The sequence below is a fragment of the Polypterus senegalus genome, chromosome 8 (assembly GCF_016835505.1).
Source record: "Polypterus senegalus isolate Bchr_013 chromosome 8, ASM1683550v1, whole genome shotgun sequence".
NCBI lineage: Eukaryota > Metazoa > Chordata > Cladistia > Polypteriformes > Polypteridae > Polypterus > Polypterus senegalus.
This window is the reverse complement of record NC_053161.1, coordinates 129600531-129606093: the sequence shown is the minus strand read 5'-3', so window position 1 is coordinate 129606093 and position 5563 is coordinate 129600531. Positions and strand designations below refer to the sequence as shown.

The 5563-nt window shown below is 34.8% G+C and overlaps 1 long non-coding RNA gene across 1 annotated transcript; it reads left to right on the top strand.

Annotated features, from left to right (window-relative positions):
- Window positions 1-520: 520 nt before the first annotated feature.
- On the top strand, window positions 521-5556 carry LOC120533634. The gene is made up of 4 exons (XR_005634582.1): window positions 521-557; window positions 4323-4397; window positions 5296-5407; window positions 5514-5556. It is a non-coding gene; the product is annotated as an uncharacterized LOC120533634 (long non-coding RNA).
- Window positions 5557-5563: the final 7 nt, after the last annotated feature.

Genomic DNA, 5563 nt, shown 5'->3' with positions numbered 1-5563 from the left:
TATACTGTGTGTAACTGTAAGTGACAAATAAAAATTGATTTGATTTAGCTTGTTTGTTAATGATTGTTGTCTGATTTAACAAGCGATGCCTTTTCATTCAGTAATTGAGTTTCATATTAGGTAGTACAGGAAGCCAAGGATACAATCATGCAAACTCATTTTTAATGAAGGCCTGTTAGTATGAAGGTAAAAATACTATAATTATTATTCACAACCAAGAACTACTAGTATGAAGATGAATATTATCCACCACCATAGTTATAACTGTTTTGAGGACATTACTATATAAGGTATGTGTTTTGTTCTTTGAATTCCTTGTTTCTGAGGCGATAACTAATATATTTACATAGATAAGAAAGCCACTGCACACCTTACTATCAGTAAAAATATTACCTGGCAAAGCAATCAAATGTTAAAAAGTAACTAACTGGTAGTCTTGTACTTTGGATAGAATGAACCAGGAAGAATGAAGTTTCCTGGTACAGACATACAACTTAGATATGTAATGAAATGGACTAGAGGCAAGTGTGATTCTGGGCAAGAAAGGAATTCTAAAAGTAAGTAATATATATATATATGATATTAATGTAAAAATATATTCTGTATGACAGCTTTAGGATTAATTCCATATTTGTGTTCTTCACTAATGCTTCTGTGATTAAGAGCTTAAGAGAGGATGTTAGCAAATTATTCATAAATAATCATATTCCCCACATTGAAAAAGTTGTTGTCTTTAAAATTAAGATCATAGGTAATGAAATAGACAATGTGTTTTTTGTCAACAATTTATTAATGAGCAAATACTACTTGGAAATAATAAAATAAGTTCATCATCTGATTTTGGTGTGGCTTGTTAAATATTCCTGTTTTTTCAGTTTTCCTTTATCTAATTATATCTTTCCAGTAGGGCAAAATATGTCAGTACTCTCTATAAAAGTTACTCTAAGTTGTCACCAAACACTTGTACTTGACACCTCAGACTGTCATAGCGTCATATTCAGAAGAATGAATGCTATAATTTCCTGGCACTACTGTCTCAGGTTTTAATGTAGCATATTATAATTTACATTTTATTTCAGTACAGATGCTATCATATCTGGTCCAGAAATATGTCTTTCAATATGTGTCCTAGGGAACCAAGTGCCACTTTCATTTCACCAGCTATCACAAAGGCCTAGGTCATCAGAGGTTATATTGCAGATCCATCTGATTTTGTGACTTTTCAATTTCAGAGGTGAGCCAAAAGGTTAATCTCTCGATTTACCAGTCAGTCTCTGTTCCTACTCTCACCTATGGTGAAGAGCTTTGGGTAGTGACTGAAAGACGTAGATTACAGATACAAGTGGCAGAAATGAGCTTCCTTCATAGATTGTCCAGACTTATTCTTAGAGAAAGGGTTAGAAATGCAGACATTCGGGAGGACCTTAAAGTAGAACTGCTGCTCCTTCACATTGAGCCAGTTGAGGTAGTTTGGGCATCTGATTAGGGTGCCTCCTGGATACCTCGCTGAGAAAGTGTTTCAGGCATGTCTAACCAGGAGGAGACACTGGGAGTGCCTTGGTGTCCCCCTGGAGGAAATGGAGGAGGTGGTGGGGAAAAAGGACATCTGGACATCTTTTCTCTGACTGCTACCAATGAAACCTAGACTCAGATAAACAGTAAAAAATGGATGGATGAATGGATGGATCAACTTAAGGGTGCTGTAGGCTTCCACAGTTTTATTTTTTTCACAACTTATATTACACAAACTTGCTTTCCAAGTATCTGTTTGTAACTTGACCCTGTGCAGCTTCAATACATGAGACACTTTTTGATCACTTTTGTTACTGCTCAGTCAGTTAAAAAGCAGAAAATGTTATTTAAATAGCCATCAAGGAGGAAACTTCAGCTGATTACCCCTAGGATGATTACAAGGTATTTGGGTAGCCATCCACCACCAAATAATTTGAAACAACTTTGGATACCCTGAAGTCGACACTGATAAATATCTCTTTGCCACACATTTCAGAACCTTGTTGAATCCATGTCTCAAAGAATTCTAACTTCTCTGATAAAAAATATGTATATCAACTGATTTTAGTTAGGGTTACCTAATAAAATCACTATTCAATGTGCAAAATATTTTTAACAACATTCCTTGAAATGAGTAAATCTAGTCATGTTTAATTTAAAATATTGTTTTCAGATTAAGAACTAATCATAAAATGTTTGAATTTTAACAAAATTGCAATACAATATTTTAAGAATTGTAGTTCATGTTTGTAGAAAGGTCACCATTCCTCCTCCTGTGTGTGTTGGAAAAGCTGATTATGGCATATAGCCTTTAAATCTCTTTGATCTGATTGGGTAAAATCCAAAGAACTCTGTGGACACACCTACTTATGCATATTCACTAGGGATCTCAGGACGAACCGATTGAAGAAAGATCATATCCTGTTCTTTTCTATTAGTTGAAAATTAAAAAGCAGCATGGTGGCACAATGGTAGCGCTGCTGCCTCGCAGTAAGGAGACGTGGGTTTGCTTTCCGGATCCTCCCAGCGTGGAGTTTGCATGCTCTCCCCGTGTCTGCATGGGTTTCCTCCGGGTGCTCCGGTTTCCTCCCACAGTCCAAAGACATGCAGGTTAAGTGCATTGGCGATCCTAATTTGTCCCTAGTGTGAGGGTGTGTGTGTGTGTGCCCTGTGGTGGGATGGCGCCCTGCCTGGGATTTGTTCCTTCCTTGCGCCCTGTGCTAATTGATATTGGCTCCAGCAGACCCCCTTGACCCTGTGCTAGGATATAGCAGGTTGGACAATGACTGACTGACTGACTGAAAATTAAAATTAGGCACCAAAGGCCTGACTCAACCCCTATTTAAAAAAAGCTCATGCCAACTAACTTTACTCAGTAATTTTGTCAAATGTCAAGATCTCTGTTTTCTTATTTTGTCATGCCTTATTATTTTGTGTTTATCGACCTTTTTATTGACCTTTCCCCTGTCCTTTTCATCACTTGTGATGTGTATTTGACATTTGTCTTGTAGCCATTTATCTCCCTAGTCTCCTTTGCAGCTACAGTATATAACTTTCTTAATTTTTGTCATCTAAATTTGTTTCCTAACTGATCACAGTTGGAAACATCCTTCCATATATTTTCTGAATTTATGTGCTCCTTTATGGATTTCTGGAGCCTGTGCCAATATCTTATGAAAGAAGATTTAAACGTGGATTACATCCTAGTCCATCACACCTACACTCACTAAAGCTGGACTTATTTTAAAGACGCTGATACCCCTAAACCACTTGTTTTTGGGGTTATGAGTGGAAAACTTGCACATAAAGTGTGAAGAACCTATAGTACTAACCATAATGGAATGGCCCATCCTCTTTGGAGACATTAAACCTTAGAAGTTAAATGAAACCATACATTTACATAATTACTGCTGTCTGTTTCCATGGATTTGTATATATATGCATACAGTATGCCTTCCACATATTGGAAATTAAATAGTGTCTTGACAAAGTGTTCAGTCTCTTGATTAATTCTCTAATTTTACTAAATGTATCTATAGTAATTTTAATTCAAAGCACTGAAAGCTGAAGTCTTTTTTTCCTTTCTTTTTAAAGTAACATTGTTTTATGTTTGGAAAAAATCAGTTTGTGGAAATGCGGGAAGTTCTTATACTCAGATGTCATGTGGTATATGGAAAGATTGTGGTAGTAAGAGTGAATAACATTTGGAAGAAGTTCCAATCTTAATTTTCAAAAGGACCTCTCCCTCACTGAATATAATGTTTTATGAAAGCCTTGTGAGCATCTCTCTGTTCTATAAGTGTGATGAATGACACATGATACATAATATATGAATAAAAGTTGCAAAGGAATGAACTTGGAATTATTAAATTGATTTGCTGAGTAATTCTGATGGTAAGTGTATAACTGAGGAAAACATTAATGTGCTGTCAATAATCAATATTTTGATGACAAAATGTTGAAATATTTTGGCATGTGGAATGACTAGGGCAATATACACAATGTAATAGAATTACAGTGGCATGAGGCTATGGGAGTTGATGAAAACATGAATAGCAAAATAGCATTTGATGAGCTGAGTTAGCTGGGTCTCCTTGGGTAAGACCAAGGAAAGTGAAAGAAGCATAAAGCAAAGTATAGTAACTGACTATGGTAAAGGTGAAAATGATATTCTATGGGTAAATGTACTGGTGTTACTTTTAAAAATTGCCATTCTCTCACTCAGAACATTTTGAATATATAAAGTTAAATACATTACAGAGTCATGAAAAATATAATCATCTCCATTTTCACCTCATTTTTTTAATTAGAAAGGTCATTGGCAGGATTTACAGTATGTTGACACAGCAATCCAGATTCTCAAATAAGTGACACAGTACTTGCAGGTAATTATATTTTCTAATATAATTTTAACTAACTGCTGCCAGGATAGGCTCTTGACCAATGTGTCCATGAATTTGCTCTAGCTGGTTTGAGAAAGTTATGTTATTTATGTTGTTCTAATTTATAAAATAGATTAAAGAAGAAAAATCACACCCTATAACATATAGATATAGTCAAAAAACTGCACTGTACCTCAAACAGAACATTGGACGTTTTATCTAGTACCATGAGTGATATGCCATTTTACCCATTCAAAAGCATCCAAACTTCCTACAAGGTAAGACATATCTTGTTAATGAATATTATGACTTATAGCCAATGAGGACAAAAAATAATTTCATGAACACATTTAATGCTTTCTTAAATATGTTTTATTTACAACAACCACCCATTCATCTACAAACCCACTTAGTCTAGCTTAGGTTCATGAAGATCAGGACCTATGCCAGCAGTATTGGGTAAAAGACATGAAACCACCCCGACCAGTACATCACAAAGCCATGCACACACTCTCATTCAAACTAAACCAATTCATAGCCCCCATGCAAGGAAAACTTTTACTCAGAGAATAAAGCATGTGGACATGGGGAGAATATGGAAGTTTCACACAAGCAGTGTCCATACAATAATTTCAACCAAGGGCAGCAATGCTAATTCCTGCTCTATGGTGCTGCCCTTATTTGCAACATTTTATTTTTTTTATAAGTATATTTTAGAATATTCTACCTTCTCAATTTTTAAATGTATACATTCAGGATATGCAAACAAATATAAAATTTACCAAAAAACATTTAAAAAAAATCTGCATGCCATTTGTTCCTAATTATTGACTGGTAGGAAAAGTAGTTATTTATTCTTTGTGTTACCCATTTATTTTTACTTTTTTGCTTTTATCAACAGACAGCAATATTGGTCTTTAAATGGTAAATGCTTTGGACCCATCACAATGAATGTTCACCAACGAATTTCTGTACTGAAGTACTTTTTAATGTTTTTCAATGGAATTTTCTTGGTAAGAGACCTTAGTCTAAATTAAATGTAACACACACACACACACACACACATATATATATATCAAATAGTTTGATTATTTTTTAACTTATTTCTTATAATTGCAGATATTAGGAATTGTTATTCTTGGATGTGGGTTATGGATTTTATTTGACAC